This window comes from Marmota marmota, unplaced genomic scaffold, assembly GCF_001458135.2.
Source record: "Marmota marmota marmota unplaced genomic scaffold, marMar, whole genome shotgun sequence".
Classification (NCBI taxonomy): Eukaryota; Metazoa; Chordata; class Mammalia; order Rodentia; family Sciuridae; genus Marmota; species Marmota marmota.
This window is the reverse complement of record NW_026000211.1, coordinates 15,884,840-15,909,806: the sequence shown is the minus strand read 5'-3', so window position 1 is coordinate 15,909,806 and position 24,967 is coordinate 15,884,840. Positions and strand designations below refer to the sequence as shown.

Below are 24,967 nucleotides of genomic sequence, written 5' to 3'. Positions count from 1 at the left end.
TGACATCTAGAAATAATAAATGTGCTTCCTTGTGTGTGTGTTTCAGTTTTCTATATTAATTCATATGTACTACTAGTAGAATAGAATACACTGAGAGGATAATAGTATCTTGTTGAACATAGATTTAAAGGTGAAGAAGTTATAGTGTTTTAAAAATTAACATGCCAATTTACCTTTCATCCCTAGCATTTTTTTCCTGAAGTATATTTACCTATATTTAGAAAGAATCTATAAAGTTGATAAAAATCATCTAAAACATAAATGTCATACTAACTGCTGGATAAATATTAGAATCATCCTATCTTTGAATTTTTATAATAAAGAAATAAGTACACATATATTTTCCATTTATGATCAAATAGATAAAAAATAATTTAAGAAGTTAACAAATTTAGAATATTTGTCTTGTGATAGAAAACAAATAACTTGTTCTCATGTCTTATAAATTTAGTTAATTTTATTTGGCATGTAACAATTCATTATACAAAGTAGGTCTCTTTTATGATCAAATTAAATTTGCTAAAATGTCTGGCATTCCTAAAGGCTACATACAAATAGATATGTCAAATTTGTATTTTGTGTGTGTAATTTATAATGTAGGTCTTTCTTAAACTATAAATCCTAGAAGTATTTATCATTGTAAAGCTCCTTATTCATACTTTTCAAAATACTTGTCAATATAACAATTATTTTGCATGTTTTATTCAAAGTAAAGTTGATACAAGTATAGTTAACGCCAATTTAATTTTACTTTGATTAAAAGTGAATAAAAATCATAAAGGATTAATAGTCCTAAATATATTCTCTAAAATTATTTGAATAAATAAAATTTGATATTCATTGCTTCAGTGATTTATTTGTAACTACAGGATCAAAACTAAAAGTATGTTTATTTTAATACAATTGTAGGTAACCAATATGTATTTTATGTTTGTAGTCTATTTACATCTTTAAGAAATCTTAAAAGATGTGATGATTCTAATATTTATCCAGCACTTAATATGACGTTTTATTTTAAATGAAATTATATTTCTCATTATTTTTGCCTTTGATATACTTAACAGTTGCTAATGTGAACAAAGAAGACAATGAAAATTAAATGGTAACAGTACACATGTAAAAATGAAAAGTTTATGTGATAAGCTAACTCAAATTACATTAAAGGCAGATATCTCAAAATTTATTATTATAACTTTTTCAAGAAAATTTACCTTGAAATAAGTGATGAAGAAATGCTATTAGCAGTCTTGAGTTTTCAAATCTCTTATTGCTTTTACCAAGTTCTATTTTTAAATTTTCATGCTAGTAATATTGTATAGAATGATTTATAAATTTAATTTTCTTTAAATTGTGCATTTTAGCCAATATTTTTATATAATTTTGGTACTTTGCATTTTTGTCTGTTTTAAAATTTTAAATTGCAACACTTAAAAAATGGTTTTGATGGACATAAATAACAGGTCACCTGTAACAATAGTGCAAATGAAACAAATTAAAATAGTGACAATGCTTTTGAGAGGAAAAAAATTGAGATCACAAATTACCCCTGAAATAGGGCTCACCCTCAAATCAGCTTTAGTATTAATTAAACATAAGAAAGATTATCTATTTACTGCTCTATATAATTTTTCAAAATCAGACGATATGGTTTGTGAAAAATCTGGAGTAAAACTATGGGTATGTGTCAAAATTATTTGCTTTTTTCTATTTCTGGATCTTGCTTATTTTATTTTAGTTTTATTTGGAATTACTTTGTGAGTAGCAACTCTAGAATCAAACTGTAAAACATTTGCAACAGTTCTTTTTGTCCTAGATCAGCCTTTTACAAGGAAACAAAATTATAGAATACTAATTTTTAAATTTGTGTGACAAACCCAAGTTGATCATGTTAAAGGACAATGGATTTACTAGTGGTGTCCGAGAATGTAGAGAGTTTCAGCTGATATATCCACTTAATATTATTTCTATTCTAGCTAATCATGTTGACAGTCTTGTTTAAAAATATTTTAAATTGAACAATACAAAAGACTTCCATTTGTTTAAAATATGAAAAATGTGTAAACGTTTAGTAAATATTGGTGCTTACATGAAATCAAGAAGAAGTGTACTTGTAGGTACAAGTATTGTTAGCCACCAAAAATCTCAATTTAAAAATAAAAACAAAACAAAACAAAACAAAAACAGAAAAAATGGAATAGAAGACATTTCACAGTTTAAGATCAAATTTATACACAAAGAATCTCTAACAAAAAAATGGAATATATTCTCAGCTCATCAGCTTCAGTCATTTGACAGTGTTAACAAAATCCACAAAATAAATATTTCCTATATGTATAGAAAAGAGACAGACAAAACCAGAATCCTGAAGTTAAAGTTGGATAATACTAATACTGGGGTCCCCACCAGGTCAAAAAGTAGCTACCAGAGTTCTGATGCTTTATGCTATACGTGTGAGAGTCTAGGTATTAGGAGGATGTCATATAAATAAAATTGTGTATTCTAATTCAGTGTTCACCTAGCAACTTGCAGATTATCTGTTTACTCTTGTATGTTTTCTGTAAGGATAGAAGCTGCTTGGGTGCTCCTGCACTCTCCAGGCTGTTATATTTGGATTCCAAATTAGTAAAGAGAGAAGACCTCATGTCACCATTAAGAACATTCCTTTAAAAGACTAACTACAATGACAAAACATGAAGTACAATAATACTTTCTGCTTTCATTTGATATTACTTTTTGTTAAAGTAGCACGAAAATGAGGAAAGCAAAATAAATGAGATAACCAAAAGAGAAAAAAAAGATTGGAAGAAATAATATCAGAATAGAAATGATTTAAAAAGAAATATTCATGAGTTATATTGGAGTTTTTAGTTGTTTACCATCAAAGAACCTAATTCAAGATTAAAAATATAACAATATTAATATTTAATTATTAAATGAAGTTTTAAAGATTAGAAGTCACTTCTTAAAATTCATTATGAATTCACTATTTTGTTTTATTATTTGCTTTTGTATTTAATGTGTTTTTAAGATGTTTCTTTATTCATACATTGAGGACTAGTTCAATCATAATCACTGTTAAGTATTACATTATAGTAACATGACTCACATGATTTTTCAGCATTTCTATAATTCTTAACTGTAATGGTACATTAAAACACTCACTTCAAATAAACAATAAAATAAAAAAGCTGCAGTTGTACAAGATAAATACTATAATATATCTATGTATTTTACATATATCTACTATATTTATTATAACATTTTGAATAAACTTTAAAAAATCAAAATTAAGTATATTTCACAAATGAACAGTTTTATTGTTGTTCATGTCTTTGTTGACATTTGAACAATTTATTTAGGATGCATTTTCAAAGGATAAATACAGAGGGTATTATTAGATGTGTTTGATTTTTAATAAAATTAATATAATGTGATATCTTTCATAAGCATTTTCACAAATAATTGGGACCTCTGTCTGATGTGATGGATTCTTATATGAATTATTGCTGAAAAATACTAATTTGCATTTTTTGGATCAAAATATGACACTGGATGCTGCCATGTTCTGAGATTTGTCTTTTTCTCAAAGCTTGTGTGGTTTTGGGTGGTTTATTTACTCTCTTAGCTATATTTTTCTCATCTATAAACCTAGGAATTTGAAATAAATGCTTATAGAATATTGTCAACCTTAGTCATTTATCATGACTGTACTTCTGATTTTGGAAAAAATAGTAAATAGGAAAAATATGGTCTGTATATTTCCATGAATTATCAGCATTAATTTACTTGATGCCAGTTGTACAGCTGTAAGTTTTAATTTTCTATTCAGTTTTCTTGCAGTAGTATATAATAATAGAGCCAATTATTTGGACTGATCCTAAAATTAATGTGCACATTAACATTCATTTGGTTTTCTTGGATAAAGAATTTTGTAGCTGACATAGTGTCATGTATATCTGCAATACTTTCCTGTGGTATTTTGTCTTATTTTCACTGTGCAAATAATAGTTTTTTGTGTGTGTGTGTGCGCGAGTGCATGGGTGTGAACGCACGCCCTCGCATGCACATATGCAGGCACATACATACCTGTTGATTTTTGCACAACCTTGTAGATTCTATTAAGATAAAATATAGGCCAATATTCCTGTACATTTCTAAGTTATGTGAGTTTAAATATATTAAATATGTTACTTATTTTTCTTAATTTTGAAAATATTTGTTCTCAATCATTTTAGTTTCCAGGAAAAAAGAATTTTTTTTTTTTATGTTTGGATGTTTCTTTAAGTACAATAAATTTAAGAAGTACTTAATACATGCCTATTTAATAGACTTACAGATTATATTTGCCCTTATTTATTGCCCTAATTCTATTTACTTTGGTGCCTTACCTGAGTGTAGTGTCTAGGCCAGATTCTCGAAAATAATCTTTTCACTTTTTTTTCCATACTGTTGTGGTTGACTCTTAAGTGAATCATTGATTAAAATGATTATATTTTAGTATCATAGATATGACACTGAATGCCATAATCTGTGATATAACTTTCACTAAAAACTTGTGTCTATGAAATTGTTGTGTCTCTCCAGAAGTTTTTACTTTAAATTTTTTTTTGCTTTTAATGATTTCTCTTGCCTTTTGAAAGTATATGTTTAAATTAGTTCTATAATGACTTTCAATACAGACTAGAAAATTGAGACAAAACTTCAGCCACAGATAGATAGACAGATTGCCTATCAATTACAGGGTAATAATTCTGATTGTCTGCTGTTCTCTTATAGAGTCAGCAAGCAGTGAAATGTTCCCAGTGTACATGGTAGAAGTCCCAGGTAAGAATGGATTGTGGATTGGTATTTTATGGAGGATGCTGAGCATATATTACTTTCATGCTTAAATTTTAGTCAGATTTTTCTGCCACACACACACACACACACACACACGTATATATATATTTATATATATGTATATATTTATCTTGCATGCACGATCTTTCTTAACTAGTAAACCTAGTGGATCTGGGATAGAATAAATTCTGATTAGGCCAAAAATATTATAAAGGATCATTCCCTTGGAATCTGTTACCTTTCACAGAGCACCACATTTAAATAAAAATAATACAAGTGATAATAGGTTACTTTGTAAGTTAAACAGTCAAGAACTGAATGTCTTTTGACCATTTTCTTCTAAACATACTCGAATACCTTGTATTCTTCCCTCTGTATTTTCAAAATTACAATTATTTTTTCCTCTAACTCCTTGACTTCCTTTCTTGGAATTGAGTGCCATTTTAGTCTTCATCCCCCATAAAAGAAAAAAAATCACGTAGTACTGCTATTTATGTCTCCATATGCATTTCAGGAAATATATTCTTTTCTCTGTTTAAACTTTTAAATCTTCTATAAGGTGAAGTTCTCTCTAGACTAGGTGCTCTAGTCTAATTCCACACCTGGTTGATCCAGGATCCAGTCCTGTATTCTGGAAGGCATGTCGCTTTCTCCCTGGTGGTTTTTTCTTTTTTTGGTACCAGGGATTGAAGTCAGGGACACTTAACCACTCAGGCATATCCCCAGACTTATTTTGTATTTTATTTAGAGACAGGGTCTCACTGAGTTGCTTAGTGCCTCACTTTTACTGAGGCTGACTTTGAACTAGTCATTCTCCTGCCTCAGCCTCCTGAGCTGCTGGGATTACAGGCATGTGCCACCATCCTGCCAAGCTCCCTGACTGTTTATTTATTTATTTTTTAATCACATTCTATCCTTAATGTTAAATGTTGATGTCATGCCTCTCTATTATCTTAATTGAGATTCTGCTGTCCTCTTGGCATTTCACCCTCTGTATTCTGTCGTGTGGTCACACACATTATAATGTTTAGTGAGCACCTAGGTCAACATGATCGTGAGAAAGTACATATTTCTCAGCACTAGACCTCAGGCAGAAACCAGCGCAATTCACAGAATTAGGGATGTGGTGCAAATTAAACATAATGTGAGTTCATGAGAGAGTTTTTCCATATAGGATTTATATGGACTACAAGGACTGTTAAAAGTTTTATATGAAAAATCATTGAAATTAATTTTTGCACATGCTAGAGAAATACAAGGTAATGTCATCTAAAATAATTTAGCCCAGTGATGTAAAATAAGAAAATGCAAATTTTTATATTTTGTGACTTTTTCTTCATCATAATGCAGAATAATGTATTTGCATAGCATTATGTATATGTCATATTAAATGAAGCATCTCTTTATACATCAGTAACATTAAATGTCTATTCCTCCTCTAGCATTGTTTAATCAACAGTATACTTTCACATGTCTTAGTTGCTCAGTCTCCTTAGGGTTCTGTTGCCTCAAAGCCTGTTCAAAACTTTAAAAATGAAGCAGCATTTCTCTCCACCCTGCCAGTCAACCTAATCGTAAAAGGCAAAGTCATTTTCCTGTAGCTTAACATTTACGTATTTTTGACATTTTTCTTCAGGTGTTGCCTCAGATTTCACTTCCTTGTTTTAGTTAATTGGGAAGTTAATCACAACAAATTCTTGATTGCATCTTTGGGAGATGAGGAAGGAATAGTTACTGTTTTAAAGATCAAAGCATCGAAAAAAAGTAGTGGCAGAGATGGTGGCTTTATTAGTTTCCTAGGGCAGCTGCAGCAAACTGGGTGGCCTGAAAGAACTGAAACGTATTCTTTCACATTCTGGAGATCAGAATTTCAAAATCGAGACGTTGGCAGTTTAGTTCTTTCTGGAAATTCTGTGACAGAATCAGTTCCAGGACTGTCTCCTGCAATCCAAGGGCTTCTTTGGCTTGTCCACACCTCAGTCTAGTCTCTGCCTTCTTCCTTCGCCCTTTGTTTCTCTTTCCTCCTTTGTGCTTGCTATGTCAAATCTCCCTCTTTTTATACTTACAGGGAGAAGAGTCATTTCATTTAGAGTTTGTTCTAAATCCAAGATGCTCTCAGCTCAGTATCCTTAATTTATTTAAATATCTGTTTTCCAAATCAGGTTACATTCATAGGTACTGGGGAGTAGGATTTGAGTGTATGGTTTTGGGAGACACTATTTCAATCCTCAACTGTAGAAAAAGGCAATGTTGTTAGAACTTAAAGGGTTAAGTTTGAACACACCATTAAGACTGGGTAACCTGCAGAAATTGTCTTAATAGGTAGTATAAAATACAAAAGACAGAGCATGGCAGGTTTGCTAAGTCTTGTCAGAGATAAGAGGTAATAGAGGAACCAGAGTCACACAATGAAGTCAATTTGAAAACTTATGAATTAGTAATACCTTTAAATACAATTCAAAGAAACTAACAGAAGACACGAAATCTAGCAAGACAAAGGATAAATGTCCTGGAGACATTATGTGCCAGTGCCACCTGTGATGAGATTTTTGAGGTTGTGATGTGTTTGGGGCAGGGATTCCATCATCAGCTATTCCTGTTGTTAAGGGGTTCTTTCCTCCAATGTATCCTAGAAGTGGAAAAAGCAGAGATTCAGAAATAATTTAAAACTGAATTAAAATTTTTGGTTCATCAGTTTCTAATATTCTGAACTTGAATATGCTGTTTATTTTCTCTGAACTTCAGTTCCGTACCTGAAAGAAAAATGAGAATAGTTTTAAGAATTGTGTTTTGATTGTTCTTGGGGAGAAAAATATCTTACTGTAGTGCTGTCCAAAAGAACTTTCTTTGATGATGGAACTGTTCTCTACCTGTGCGGTCCAAAATGGTAGCCACTAGTCACATGGTCAGCCATTGCAATGCATTTAATTGTAATTATTTGCATTTTAAATAAGCAATTGCAGGCTATATATAGGACAGTGGAACTCTGACAGAGTTTCTTAAATATGAGTGAGTTTCTCAATCACACTGTATTTTACTCTCTTCCCATTCTTTCTGTATAGATAGATAGCTATAAACAGATGCATTATTTATTTATTTATTTATACATTTGGTGGGAACAGAAACTGTCATGTGTATCTTGAGTTTAGTGAACTTTAAATATCCTCTAATTAGCATAATAGATTTTATTCTTTACACAATAGTATTAGAAACTAAATTAGTCATATAGCCTTTGAAATCATAATACTGTACAAAAGAAAATTCAGTAAAAATTATCTAGACTTCCTATTTCCTGTTTGAAATATAAAGTATAAGAACTCAGTTTGATATACTCTAATTTGATTTCACTGAAAGATGTAAGTTCTAAGGATGCTATTATAAAATGTGAACAGTAATTCAAAATACATTGTGTGCTTCCCAATAAGTGATTTATTGTTTAAAGTATTTTTACTCTCTTGGTCAGTTTATAATGGGTGCAGATTGTATGTGAATGCAAAATACTTAATGTAACATATTTCTAAGATAAATGGAGATGGGGAACGAGAGTTTTTGATTATGCTCTGAAATCTTCCCCATAAAAGCCTCAACAAAAATATCCATTTTCCTATATCATTTTAATTCATGTCAGAATTAAAATAGGTAATACAAAGTTTGCTAAATACACAAGGAAAGCATGAGAAAACTTAAGAGTGTTTGACTTTAGCATAAATTACCAAATATTTGGAAAATTAATACAAATTATTAAGTCCTCTAGAGGATGATTGTATTGATATAATTATAAATGTAGATGAGTAGAAACTTTGTTCTCCACAAGCAAGCAGATAAGATTACTAATGAACTATATATCTTATTTATGTTATCATATATTTAGCCATACACACCTCCAAGAAAAATTTAAGCAAGTTATGAGATAGAGAATTATTTATTATTTTAGAAAATTGATTATTCTCTAATTTAAAGATAATATAAAAAATTATAGGTAAGTAACCACAAAATAAGGATCTAAAACTGTAATTGCAGCCTATTTAGAAAATAATGGTAAAAAATGCCATGTATGAAATCTGTACACAAGATCATAATAGAAAGGAAGTTTATACTTTAAATATTTACTTATTGAAGAAAACTGAAGGATTTATCTAACTGAAAAATCTAAAAAAAAACCCCAACAGAACAAAATTGAGGCAATTAGAAGAAATGATTAAATATATATATATGAAAGATTTATGAACTAGAAAGAACAGCAGAATTTAAAAATAAACCAGAAACTTATTCCTTGAAATCAACGAATAAAGAACACTTGACTGATCAAAAATAGAAGAAAACAATATGAAAACGCAAGGAGTCAGGAATGACCAAGGAGAAATATGCATCAAATTGATAACATGTTAAGACTTTAAATTAGAAGAATTATTTAAATAAGTGATAAAAAGTATAAATTTACTACTGGGAGGATGTTGCTTGAATATGTTACAGAATACCCTGGATGGAAAAAAAAATTCTTAAATTTCTTCTATAGTCAATAAGCCTATGTGATTTTAACTGCTGGAAATTGGAGAAGAAGGAGAAAAGTTTCCTCATTAATTTTATAAGTCAGTGTGACAGTGGCACTAACATTGAAATTGAATATGACCACTTAAAAAAAGATTTAGTGAATTTTAATGTCCATTCTAATGAGATACATATATTTTTATAGACTTGTTGATCACGAACAAATAATTAAAAAAACAAAACAAAACAAAAACAGTTCCCAGGTGAAGAAAAATTTAAAGGCACAAAGCACAATAAGAATTGAATGGAGAAAAGTGCTTAAATTGAAGTTGTTGTTATAGGGGCTCTTTACAAAGTACTTTCGTGGAATATTGGCTTTAGTGTTTATGGCTCTTTGGCTACTGGCAAATTATCTATTTTTTGTGACTCAATTTCCTCATCTGCAAAATGACAATAATAAAATAATGTTTATTAAGCATTTAATTATCACTTGCTATTCCTTCAACTATTTCAACTTAGAGCATGACTGCTAAGATTAAGAATCTTGAAGATTGGAATTTTCTAAAAATTAATCTGTGTATTCAATGTAAATTCAAGAAAAAATCTATTAGGATTTTTACCTTGCGCATTCCTTTTAAGGTATCTCTGAAAACATTAAAAAAGTGAAAAACTATTGGCATTATTGGAAAAGAAGTTGTATCCCTTTAGATATTAAAATCTATCACAAAATTCTACTATTTATAATAGTGTGGTAATAAAGAGTATAAAGTTCTATTTATAGTGGTATGATAATGAAAGGTATAGCGTTCAGAAAGAAATATATCTATGTGTACATGGAATATTAGTATGTAATAAGAAAATTACTTAACATCAGTGGAAAAAAAAACCTATCAACATCAAATATATATAACCTTGTAGGCAAATGGATATAGAACTTTAGAAAGGAAACATAAAGGATCAACAATAATATACTTAATGTCACTCATAATTGAAGAAATGCAAATAAAATATAAAACTTGTACTTCTATTTTGAGGGCTGCCTAAAAAAAATAAACCTCTACAATCTCTGAACTTTGATTTCTTTAGCCTTCCTGAATCCAGTGTAACGGCAAAAAAGTAGACTGTGTATTAGGGAAGGATAGAGGTCAGAGATGGAGAGACAGTCAGGGTGGTGACAGCTTCAGAAGCTGTTTTGTAGTCATTGCTTATCATGAATGGTAATAAAACACTGATTTTACAATTGGACACATCAGTGTGCAAAAATCACGTTTTGCTTTTTGTGTGTTGTTATGTACTGGAAACATTACGAAAATTAAATTATGACCATTATTTCAGGAAATGGACACATATATACTCAGGCTCAGAACATCATGGTATACATCTTTACGCAGGGCAGTTTTACAATATTGATTGCAAAATAAAAACTGGATATACATTTTTATAGAAATTTTCTTTAAAAACGTATTTTAATGAGATAATCAACTAATTGCATGGAAATAAATATGCATAACTATTATTTTCAGCATTGTTTATAATCATCAGAAATAAAAAATGAAAATAACCTAGACAGGCATAAATGGAATAAAAGATTGTTTAGATGAATATGCAACATTCAGTAATAGAATGCTCTGAGGTCATCAATAATGGATGCTGTAGATTTATATTTATTGAAATAAAAAACTGCATCTTTCTGCAAAGTGAATAAAAACAGAACACACACACACATCCTTAGAACTGTTTTAAAAGTTGTTCAGAAAAATGTTAGCAATAAAACCCAACACACCTTATGGTATTTGGGGTGATTAAATTATTTATTTTTCACAAAATTCTTCATGAAGATTCTTGAAAAATATGTATTATCTCATCATTTTTATTAAATGATCAATATCTTGCTTAATCTTTTAACCATTTCTGCCTATAAACTAGCACATTCAGAAACACATGATTGTGATGTAAGTGGCTATCAGGCACTAGACACTTTTTGATTAAGACTAGAAGGAAGGAATATTCATTTTTAAACTTAGGGTGCCTAGGGTAGGAAGACTTTGGGAAAACTGTTGAAGCTGACTCCTGGAACAAGTAAAAGTACACAAAAGGAGGTAAAGGACATTAACAACTAATCTGGAATTTTCCCCCAGATGTAGGAGCAGTTGCAGTTATGTGTCACAAGAAATCTCATGGATCATCATTCTGTTTTCAAAGTTAATGCCAAATTTAACAGATTAGTAGTGCTTTGGAAGGTATTTAATTCTGGTTCCTTCATTTTTCCAACTCTTCCCATTCTGTCTAAATTTATCTTTCCATTCAGTTTAGGTAGAGTTGTCTTTTCCATTGAAGTGGTGATAACATGTTTGAGTTTTGTTTCTCCTTACTTGTGAAAAGGAGTAAAAAGAGCTATTACTTAGTCTGATATTTAGTGATTATTCCTCATGTGTCAGGCGCATTGCCAGCACCTGGGAACATAGTAGGTCTCATTATAGAGGCAAATGTATAAATAGATGGTTGCAGTGCAACTGCAAGTGTTCTGATATAAGTGTGCTCAGCAGACACCTACATGATTTTCAGAATTCAGAAAAGGCACAGGAGAGAGTAGATTATGGATTGCCTGGGACTGGGGAGGTGGGGGAGGTAGCATGTGGAGTGACACTAATGTGTATGAAGTGTCTTCCTGAGGTGATGAGAATCTTCTAAGCTTAGATTGTAAGACACTTTAAATGGGTGAACTGTATGTATGGTATGCAAATTGTATTTAAGTAAAGATGATCACAAATATATTTCCTGACTGTGGGAGAGGTGTGGAGACATGATCTGGACACTTCAGAAAAAGATTAGGAAGAGGGTATCATTTGGGCTTCAAATTAATCAGAATTTAATCCAGTGAAGAAATCAGGCAAGTGTGGTTCAAGCACACACAGCTGAAAGTGGAGAGCAAACATAGTTCATCATCATTAATTCATGTTGACTCAAAGGCAGGTGAAGGCTGTAATGATAAGAAGAGACTCTCTTGAAGGGCCTGGGTCCTGTGGTGAGAAGTTCCAACAAGTGTCCCCTAATTTGTGCTAGCAGTGTTACTACTCATGCTGGATAGTTAGGTTGTTGACTTTTATTTTCCTCTATCAAAGCATTCTGAACTGAGTGTGCATCAGCTTGTTTAAAATGGAGACATCTAAGGTCCATGTCCTGAGATTCAGATCCAGGGCTTGTAAATGTGGGCAATAAATTACCCTTTTAAATAAGCCTCTTTTGTGATTCTGATAAAGGTGGTTTTTGGATGAGAGTTAGACAAATAGTATTTATAGAAATCTCTTAAGTACAGTTATTCATTTGTACACTGAATGTCATATATGCCTTGCATAGTATATAATCACTGTTGCAAACATGTAAATTCAAAGCATCAGGTCAGTACTGTGTCCTCTGCATACAAATTAATGAAAATTATATTTTTAAGAAAAAATAATTTTACTATATATTGCCCATAAATGTTACACACTTTTTAGTAAAATGTGGCTTAGAAAAGAAAGACAGGTGAAACGTCATTTGTAAATGTGCAACAGACCAATGGAAATGTTTATACAAAATGAAACTCTTACATTCAACAACTTTTGTAATATTCCCTACAGATATAATTTTAGGGGACTGCAATATGGGAAGATCTTTAGGGCTCTAGAGAACTTAGTGTATGAATGAAATCCTATGCATTACTTCCTGGAAGAGGATCTATGTTAAAAAAAAAAAATACATTAGTGATTCAATGAATGTGCTTTGAAGTAACTTATTGCATTTCATTTTAGCCATCATCCCATACACTTTATTTCTTTTAAAAGGAAGATAAATATCAAGCCTGTAATTGCAAACCTTTTTCTTCCCTTGAGAGTATTTACTATGAACTTCTATTGATTTCTGGGGTGATTATGCAGAAAGATATACCATTGTCCATATGGTATCGAGTGATGAAGGCTAGTTTTGGAGATATATACATACATATATTATTAAGACATTTTTCTCCTTCAATTAGCTATTCATTTTTTTTCAAGACTCTTTAAGATGCTTCTTTGGTAAAATAATGTCATTATGACTTCAGCCAATGAATGTAACTCATTTTCATTAAATGCTATTTTGCTGTTATAATGATAAGTCTTAATTAATTTTAATTTTCCCTCTCCACTGTGCTTTTCAAGAGGTATATATGATCAAGATGATGACTAATTATGGAAAGGATTTGTTGTATGTGGAATTTTCAGGCAAGAAAAGAACCTTAATAATTGCAGAGAGTATAACACAACCAAATGTAGCTTTCTAAGGAGGTAAAGTAAGTTAGGGGAAGAACTTGAATGAACTTACCTTGTAGGAAAATATCTGCACCCATGTCAAGGTTTAATACTTAAAATTACACTGTAGAAAGAGACTCATTCGTAAACGCTGGTTGGAATAAAGTATTCTTGAGTAAATTAGAGCTCATTTGATTAAAAATAATTTATTTTGCATTCCTACTATGTATCAATCACAGATTATATATGTAAATATCTCTTATTGTAACCTGTGCTATTTAAAAAGAATAAAACTAAGACACAGAGAGTATAAAGTTATGATCAAGGATTTGCAGTTACTCAGCAGCCAAGACATGATTTAAACTAAGGTCTGTTTAATTTTTAAGCTAAAGCTGTTTTTATATTGTGATATATGAGATTTAGGAGCAAATGCGTTAATTCAAAGAAACAAATAAGCTCTGAGTCTGGTTGAAAAATTAGAAAATAGAGGACCTAGGACATTGCTTTAGATAATACCTGGTCCTAAAAAGAGATTAGTTAAAAGACTTAGCATTTAATCAAATTCTCTTGAGGCCCTTGGTAAAATTTCAGAACTGAAGGAACTCAGGAACTTAGTCTAGCCCTCCTTATTTGCTAAATAAACACCTAGGTTCTCAATCACAGAAGGTCAGAGGTATCAATGACAGTTTTCATTGCTAGAGAAACTGAGAAGACTTAGGATAGAGGGAAATCCAAAATCCAAAGTCTTTCTGTATCAAGTAGGGTGGAATAAGAAACAAATTGTAAATTCTGTAACAGGAAGAATAGTTTCCAGGGGTGATCTGAATGCCATTTAATAAAGAAAATGTAACAGAATTTGCCATTTTTTAATTTTTAAAATGTTAGATCATTTTATTTAAGCTTTAGTTTTTCTACGAGAGATAAATCCTGAACTCATTGGCATTATTTTCTCACATATATACAGGACTTTGTATGATCTACGACAGCATTATCTTTAACACTTTTATAGTGTGGAAAAAGTAGGTTGTTTTTATAAGTAATGCATTTAATTCAGAATGCATTTTTGTATTTTGTGAAAAAAGCTTTTTGAACCTGAATTTTTTTATAGTTCTAAGTTGTTTATATAATAAAAATGATGGCTTTTCCATGATTCTATTTAATAGAATTGTTTGTAAACATGACGGTTAATATAGCTTTTCCACTTGAAACTAATTTAAAGATAAGCATTTCAAGTTGTCTTGGGTAGACCAGAACAGTTTTCTGCTCTGTGGTCTGTAGTGTGCTCCCAATGTCCTTTCTTCTATTATTTAAAAACAAACAAATAAATAAATAAAACCAAAAAGCTCTACTTCTTTCTGTAACTGCAGAGGTCTCTTACCCAAGCATGTTACTGAATTGAAAGCTTCTCATAGTCAATAATCACTTCATCTGTCTTATCTAGTAGTTCTATTATCACATTAAAGGGCTTTATTGTGGGGTGTTCTCTTTGATACCTTCCTCTCTCTGGTTGAAATCCAGCAAGGAAGTGAATCTCTTATTACTCACTTAAGAACAGATAATCCTGAGGTATTTAAAGCAGGTGACCTTAAAGTCAGTGTTGGTCCACTTACTGAATACAAACAATGATGTCTATTAATGGATTTTTTTTTACAAAGTCATTTTATGAATCTTGATTATATAGTTCTCTTTTCAAAAATATATAACTCAGAAAAATAAAATATATGATTAATAGCTCAATATTGACTATTTCTCCCTTTAATTGTTTATATGGGAGGATTCTTAGCTTTTTCAATAACCAGAACACATTTATTTAGTTTTTAATTATTTATGGGGGCACTGACAATGAAAGCTACATCATATGTGAATGTTTTTGGTAGTTATTTCTAAGTTATTACTTTCAGATTGCAATTCCTTTTTACTTTTTTTATTCCTACTCTTTCTTCTTTTACACGTATAATCAGGTAGACTATGTTTTGGAGACATTCCTATTATTGTTTATTGCCAGTGAACATTATTTATCAGCATTAGTGTTTTATGGCTTTAAAACACTTTCTTTTGAAGAAGTTAAATAGCCTGATGATATTAAGTGCAGCTGAAAGACAATATAATACAGATCTTGAGGATTATTTTAAGCAGCTTGACCCATACTAACAAGTTAATAAAGAAATACAGCATACTTTTTATTATAGGATTACACTAAGGGTACAAAAAATAAATAAGCACACATCAATATCAAAATGCGTGAAGTTCATGAGCCTTTGATTTGTAGAACATCCCCTAAGGAAAGTTTTAGATGTATTACTTTACAAAACTTATAAAGGCACTTTTTAATATTGATGGTAATATTTAAGATAGCATTAAAATATTTTGCCCATAGGTGCCTAATAATTTTTTATATTCAAAGTTTTAGTACTATAGTTGATTCTTTCTAGTGCTTCTGCAGTCTTAAAAAATCCTTTAACCACTTATTAATGATCTGTTCTTCTCTCACCAAGTGTTTTTCAGTATTTACTTCATCCCTTTTAAAACATACAGTAGTTCCAAAGAAGATATCTTAAAATACTTCATTCATAGCTACATTTTATTTGCATGAATTAGTTTTTTAAGATGCAGGTTCTGTACACAGAGATTCTTATATATTTTAATCAAAATAGGTACTATTTCCAAAATAAAACATTTGGAAATGAACTACTTTAACTTAAGTCACAGTACAGTACAGTAATTTTTTCTTCCTTTTACTTACCAAAAATTATATTTTATGAAGTAAAAAGATTCTCGGGATTTGAAAAGAATTAGTAGGAGTTTAATAAATTTTGAATTAAATAGCTACTAAAATTGATGATGATAAAAATTAAGGTTATATAACATGTCTGATTTTATTTAGTTTCAGCATTATTTTTCATTACTTTTTATTTGTATTTCTTAGAAGATACAAAAATGACACATTCAGTTTTATCTTTTTATAGCAGTAACCACCTTCCTGGTAAAAAAATTTTAATCATAAGTGAATTAGCTCAAAGTCAAGTATTTTGGAAGAAACATTAGAATGTCTATAATCCCAGAAGTAAAAATCAGCACCTGAAATCATTACAGCTTGCCTGTAAATACACTCACATACAATCTCAATAAATTAGAAGTTGAAGTCAGGTAAACCCTTCTAAAGATTTTCCTTTGCCAGGAAGCATAATTCATTTTAGAACAATTCAAATAAATCACAAATTATATTATTTGAGAGTAGCCTTTTTTAAAAAGTCATCCTCCCTCTGAATAAAGCATTCAATTTCAAAGTCAATATTTCTAAACAAGTATTATTTATTTGTTTGTTAATTCATTGATTCAATAAATCTTTATTCCATGTTTCCTCTGTGTGGGTACTTTTAGAGACATGGAGTGATGGAACAGTCAGAGAGTTACCTTATCCTGTCAACCTTCCCTATGGCTGTGGATACTCTATCCAGACAAAGAAAGAAGGAAAATATCTCTAGTGATGAGCAGTATACATGTTTTTAATTATGTCAAAGTAACCAAATGACTGGCTGACTACTTTACATTGGATTATTATGAAAATATTTGCTAGGGAGATAATATTTAACAGTACCTAAATGATGAAAACTTGTTACTTACACAAATTGGGAGAAAAAGAGTCCAGGAAGAACTTTGAAAGGGCCCTGCAGTAGGATCAAGTTTGGGAATAAATTATTAATTACTTTTAGTTTAGACTTGGCATTAATGATGACAAAAATAACCAGAAATCAGATAAGCAAATATGTGGGCTAGGATGATAAATTTTTGAAGCTGACACCAATTCCCACTCCATTTCCCCATAGAAGACATTGCACTAAATCAACAACCGTATTTTCGCAAGTTTTAATTCTCTCTTCTGAATCCTCAGTAACATAGCCTTTGAGGAATCAAAAACCTGTTCTTGTCTCTGGGTAAAAATGGGATGTGCACCTCTTTATTGTATATTTTTTAATCCTCCAACTGTTAGTGAACTATGATTGACAGTCCTGGTTTTTAGAATCACAAAGGGAGTTTGGTTTGAAAGTTTCAGTGTTCCCATCAGACCATGTAAATTAGAATCTGTAGATTCGGGGCTCAGGTTGGGATATTCCAAAAATTCCCCAGATGAACTATGACATGCATCCAGGGATGAGACATTGTACCATTTTGTGGTCTTATGCTGTCCTCTAATTTCCCACCCAGTAACAAACAGAGAAAAGTTTAAGATAGTCATATACTGGTCATCCAGCAATGTCTAGCAAGCCAAAATGGTAGCTTTTTATGTGTGTTGGTTTATTGTTTCTTTGGTAGTATTCTGAAGTGTTTATTCTGGCCCTGTGTCCTTTTAATACTAACCTCTACCACTATTTTGGGTTTATAGACTGGTTCTTCTCATTAGAAATATAATGTAAGTTACATATAGATTAGATATAATATTACATATTTAGCAAACTCATTAATAATTTTTAAGAAATAGTGAAATTAAGCACTCTTTAATTTTTTCAGTCAATACATCCAAAGCATTATGATTTTAATGTATTAAATAAGTTTTGAAGAAAAATTTAACTTATGTCTTCAAAAATTTCTGTGTATTTTATATTTCCATTATAGGCCACATTTCAAGTGATCAGTAACTACATGAGGTTAATGAATAGCAGATTGTAGAGTGCAGTATAGACTGTTAACCTGATATTTAGATTTAATCTCTGCCTTAGGGTTCTGGAGTACATATTTATACACATGATTTAAAATTATTCTAGAATTGATTTATTGCAAAACAACTTTTCTGTAATGGTAGGAATTATGCTGCATTTGAAAATATATTTTGCTCAGACAGGGATCTGAGCCACTATAAAAATACTACATAGATCACCATTCCTTACAAATAATTCTGTCAGTGTGCTAAAGTAAAACACCACACACACACATACACACACAATGTTTATAGTTGCAAATCAATACATTACTTAGATCTACAGATAGATAAAGCCACCTCAAACAAAGCTCAAAGATAGTAATCAACACCAAGAGTTGTTCTCAAAGGACTAAAAAATTGATTATCTTCTGATATTTTGAAGGTTTAGGAAAAACTGGATGTTCTCTAAAATGCAGCCTGTTTCCATACCTTTGAAGCTTCTCACTCCAATATTTGGACATATTTTGCTAAATAAGAAGAACATTAATCCTTAAAAATGCTTTTAATTTCTGTCCTAAAACTTCATAGTGACTGGTCATGATGAAACATGAAATAAGAAAACAATTAATAAAATCCCTCATCCTCGATTTCACTAATTATTCAAATGAAGCAAGAAAAACAAATGTTCTATTTTATGAGGTAATTTTTATATTATTTATTACTTGTACTTCACACAGGATTAAAATTGTGGCAGTAATATAAATGTATATAAAATGTGGAATTTTAGATACATTAGGACTGTCATTCTATTATAAACTAGAAAGAAAAGAGTTCATGTATACATGGAATAAATTTGCTTCCTTGCCAAATAATCAGGTAGTTTCTTTCTCAGTGTTGTAATTTATGTTTATTCTAATTATTTCATTTTTAAGATTGTTATGGAATGCCTTTGAGGTTTAACACTATAAAGCATCCCAGTTCTATAGTAACAAAATAATTCTTCAGATTTGTTTAACTATTTAAAAACTCTTTTATTTCCTCAATCCTGGCAAATAATATATAGTATTTCATGATAAGGCACTACTCATGTAGACACAAGTCAGTATGGTAGACTATTTTCCAAGTAACTGAACTAAGTCTAGAGAGAATTTAAATAGAGAAGGAAAAATACTTATTATTTTTCATTCAGGATACATATGTGTATGTGTATATATATATACACATGTATATACACACAAACATACACATATATATGCATATATGTATATACCTAGTTATATCCAGAAGTGTTATGATACTATGATTCATAAAAAATGTTCCCTGAAAATTGTAGAATACACATAATAACTTCTGCTTTAAAAACTACTCTGTTTTTATACCTATGTCATACTTTTGAAGCCATGGCAATAAAATCATAGAAAAAAAGACATTTGAAACAGAAATTAATTTAAATTGATTTTGTCCTTATGTTAGCATAAAATTTGAAATAACACACTTATTCTTAAGAAATGCTATTTGAGATTATGCTTTTAAAAAGAGAAGGAGGAAAGGATTATTGCTTTTACCTGCATCTTTATAGAGATAATCATTGTTATGCTGGTAATTGCTCCATAAGGCAAAAAGAGGAACATTAAAAATGAACAGTTACTTTTGAAAATTCTGAAACAATGTTATTTGTTAAAGCAAACACAAAAGGACAGCTAATACTAATTATGTGCCACATAAATTTGTTTAATATTCAATTTAATCCATAATACACCAAAAAATTGCAAATAGAGTCTATCTTGTCTCTTTAGAATTTTAGAAGAAGAATGTGTCCTGTCTGCTTTTCAAAGCTTTGTTCTTCTGCCTTTGGGACTAAATCATAAAGTTCAACCAGCAAAGCTTTGTTTCCCAAAGGACACAGCAGGCATTGATAGTGTACTGTAGCTGTAATTCTATAGTGACACCAGATTGGCGACTGACAGAAATCTCTTGGGTGAAAGTGACAGAGCTGTAATATTTTCACAATGGACTGACTGATGTCTTTGGAAGATCTGTTTGATTTCAAAGGACATTTTATATTTTTCTGCAAAGATGAAAGAAAGTATATTAGACCTTTGTGATGAAAACCATCTGACTGCATAATAAACATTGCAATAAATAAAATTGTAATGTTTTTCTCTCTGAGCTATTTATTGCTCAAAGCTGATTAGGAATATTTCAAAGTGTAGATCAAGTACTATTTCTTTTTAGTACAAAGTGGTTATGAGGTTATCTTTATTTCTATCTGATTAATAGAGAATAAATTCTTAAAAAAAACATTGCCTATTCCTGTGAATAGTGAAAAGCGAATGTATTTTTATGAGATGATACATTTATTATTTAGAGTTAAAGTAATAAATATTGAAGTAGATTATCATACAGTATTTTGTTTATATCAAGATTTAAAACAAAGCATGTATCATCATTTTAATTTATCTGCTCAGTTCTGTTTTAGTAGAAGATAGCCCAAAGTCTTGAAATTTTAGTAAAAATGAGGCAATTGCGTCAAGAGTACATTAATTTAATCAAAAGTTATGTTTTAAAATATTAAAAAAATTGGAACTCCAAATATTATATGTTAAATGATATAATTAACAACAGTGAATAATGATGAGTAATTTGATTACCACATTCATACTTGTTTGTAAGACATGTATTTAAGAAGAAAACAGGGAAAAAATGTTTTTTCACTGAAGTATTCTTAGTTCACATTTTTTAACAAAGTGGTTAATACTTACTGTGTTATTTTGAAATTTAGAGTTGCTTATTAAGGCTTTATTTGAAAAAACTAGACACATAACATTGACATGAATTATAGTTTAGAATATGTATATGTGTATGTATTTTAGATTTGAAATATTAGTTATAACATTGATTAACTGCTTAGGAGAGGAAAACTAATCTTTTATTTTTCTTTCATATATGAAATTAACTATCAATACAATTTTAAAATAGTCTAGTCTTTTAATTATAAAGTTCATCAAGCTACACAAAGTTCAAAATAATTTTTAAATAGTGTTCATAATTATTTAGGGTGAAAGACATCTCTCCTTCACTTAGGCCTCCAATGGATTCCTGTCTAGAGATAGCTTCTTAATATCTATTCTGTTAAATGAGTTGATATTTTCCAGAAAGTTATTAACAAGATTGCTTGCCACACAGATTTCATTGAAAGATGTAACCAATATACACTATGAAATGGTTTTTGACTTAGTAATTTTATTTGCAAATAAGACATAAAGTCTACAAATGCATCAAAGGTGATTGTTAAGGTTTATTAAGATTTGAATTCCTACTTAGAATCTGATTATATTATTATCAATTGTTATTATAAACCACTGTTCATTAATATAGTGATTCTTGGACATGGCGAGTACTGCACTACCTCTGGGGCATCTGGATATGTGAGAGGGCCCTTTGTGTTGTTTCCATAACCAGGGAACATTCTTGGCATTAAATATAAAGGGGAAAATTATAGGATAATGCTCAGAACACTATTGGATAATAGTAGACTATCAGGATTTCTCTCAGTCCTGCACTGTATTAATTTCTTATTGCTCTGTAAAAATTATCATAAACTTGGTAGCTTGAAACAACAGAACCTTATTTCCTTATATAAAAGTCCAGCAAAGACCTAAAGTTTTCAAAATCAAGGTGAAGGCATGGCTCCGTTTTTTTTTTTTTTTTTTCCTGAAAGATTATAGGAGAGAATCCTCTCCTTTGATTTTTCTAGCTTCTACAAGCTACCTACATTCCTTGGTTCCTATTCCCCATTTTTAAAGCCAAAAACTTTGTATCACTACAGTAGGTCTCTTTTCATGTCTCCTGACTACAGCTATGAAAGATTCTTTAGTTTTAATGACCCTGTAATTAAAATCAGTCTACCTGTTCAATTTAGGTAAATATCCCTATCAAAAACCTTAACATAATCACATTTGCAAAGTGTGTATTGCCATATAAGGTAATAAACTAAAAGATTCCAGAGAATAAGACATCTTGTGGGGGGGTTACTATTACATGCACCAGGAAAACATTTTTTTTTTTCACTTTTTAAAATCCTTTCCCAGTGAGGAACACTGCACTGAAAGGCAGCACATAAGCACATCAGCTCACCCAAATAAATTGATGACTTTCAGCTTTCTTCTATTTGCATTTAATGCAACATATGTAATGTTCTCAGTTTGCCCACGTACCTTCAGCTACTTATTTTGGAGTTTCTGCCTAAATGAAGCTAACGTGGTAACATATCACATTAGGTATGGTTCTAAAAGTCAGTTACATAGATCTAAATATCTAAACCTACATAAAATTACATGAAATAAATTTTTTCAACCCACTGTGATATTTGAAGTATGAGTTTAAAATAAAAATTCCTTATGTTTCTAAATTTTCAGAGGATAGAAAAATATTTATTAAAACAGCTATTAATTTTTTTACTATAGTTATATTTTTTATTCTAAGTAATGATAAAATGACCTTACTTACCATTATCTCTCTGTATAATTATAATGAATTTGACATTTAACTCTTCACTATTTTCAAAGGTATTTTAAAAGAATTGTCTCATAAGATTTATAAAAAATAATGTAGCAATCAACGTTCCTGCTTTACAGGTAAGGACACTAATGTTCATTATGATCCTGTCCAATATTAACAAATTTAGTTACTGGTGAAGTCAAGATTTTGCGACTCTTTTTGTGGTCTTTGGCCACACACTAGAATAGAATTATTGTAGTAATATTTACATTGTTGATTACTGTTTGGATGACTAGAGTTTCTTGTTTAGTTATGATGTGAAAACAATTTTGAGTTATTAATCTAAAAATAATTTTACTAGTTTATAATTGTATATTGACTCCTTGAATATATCCTTAAGTAATCTATGATTTTTTTTAATACTGGCTTATTCAGTGTGTCAAAACATTGTTTAATGTTTATGTATATATATAATTAGATATATAAAGCTGGTTCTAGAGTTATAATGTTGAATAAAGTCATAACTGTCTAAATTAATCCTTTGGGAATGATAGTGCCTTGATCAGCTTTTAGCCAATGACCATAAGGACTGAAGGAAAGGAAATTCTCCTTGGAGATTTCTTTTGTTTCTGATGGCCCCTCTTTTTCTTTTTTTTTTTTTTATTGGTTGTTCAAAACATTACATAGCTCTTGACATATCATATTTCATACTTTAGATTCAAGTGGGTTATGAACTCCCATTTTTACCCCGTATACAGATTGCAGAATCACATCGGTTACACATCCACATTTTTACATAATGCCATATTAGTAACTGTTGTATTCTGCTACCTTTCCTATCCTCTACTATCCCCCCTCCCCTCCCCTCCCATCTTCTCTCTCTATCCCATCTGCTGTAATTTAATTCTTTTCCTTTGTTTTTTTTTCCCTTTCCCCTCACAACCTCTTGTATGTAATTTTGTATAACAATGAGGGTCTCCTTCCATTTCCATGTAATTTCCCTTTTCTCTCCCTTTCTCTCCCACCTCATGTCTCTGTTTAATGTTAATCTTTTCTTCTTGCTCTTCCTTCTTGCTCTGTTCTTAGTTGCTCTCATTATATCAAAGAAGACATTTGGCATTTGTTTTTTAGGGATTGGCTAGCTTCACTTAGCATAATCTGCTCTAATGCCATCCATTTCCCTGCAAATTCCATGAATTTGTCATTTGTTAGTGCTGCATAATACTCCATTGTGTATAAATGCCACATTTTTTTTTATCCATTCATCTATTGAAGGGCATCTGGGTTGGTTCCACAGTCTAGCTATTGTGAATTGTGCTGCTATGAACATCGATGTGGCAGTATCCCTGTAGTACGCTCTTTTAAGGTCTTCAGGGAATAGTCCAAGAAGGGCAATAGCTGGGTTAAATGGTTCCATTCCCAGCTTTCCCAGGAATCCCCATACTGCTTTCCAAATTGGCCGTACCAATTTGCAGTCCCACCAGCAATGTACAAGTGTACCCCTTTCCCCACATCCTCACCAGCACTTGTTGTTTGACTTCATAATGGCTGCTAATCTTACTGGAGTGAGATGGTATCTTAGGGTGGTTTTGATTTGCATTTCTCTGACTGCTAGAGATCGTGAGCATTTTTCATATTTCAATTTTTATTCTAAATTCTAATTTCTGTGTGTGCACTTTATGAATTATTTTAATAGAGAATTCGTATTAGTAAATCAAAATAAAATCTTTAAATTTTATTAAGAGAGTGATTATTCAGTATAACTACACTGTCTTTCTAAGGAACTTTGAACAATCAAAAATTTTAAATGTAAATATTATAAAATGTTTTTTTTCTATTTTCATATTCAGTGATCTTTAACTCCTATGACCATAGTGGTTTTTAACTTGTCATTATTGAATGAAAGAAAAATGTTCAGTAGGACAAATAGCCCAATTAAATTAAAATAATTGAATTAATTTTTTTCCCTCAGTTTGTTGTTCTTTTGTCTCATCAGCTTTTCCTCTATCCTATTTCAGTTATTGACCACTGGAAAAAATATAGTAACTTGTATAATGCTTGATATTCATTATTTAAAAATAACCAAACACATCATATATATATCTCACATGTCAATATATAATATATTAGCTTTCTGGATTTTCTTATCCTACATTGTTTCATATATATATATATATATATATATATATATATATATATATATATATATATATATGTATTATATATATATAAT

The 24,967-nt window shown here is 30.4% G+C and overlaps 1 protein-coding gene across 5 annotated transcripts in view; it reads left to right on the top strand.

Moving 5' to 3' along the window:
• Positions 1–24,967, top strand: part of Tenm3 (teneurin transmembrane protein 3) — a 2,471,519-nt gene that overhangs the window by 5,800 nt on the left and 2,440,752 nt on the right. For all 5 annotated transcript variants that reach the window (XM_048791931.1, XM_048791932.1, XM_048791930.1 and 2 more), the window contains exon 2: positions 4,777–4,824. The gene's annotated coding sequence lies outside the window, so the exon portion shown is untranslated. The remainder of the gene's footprint in view (positions 1–4,776; positions 4,825–24,967) is intronic.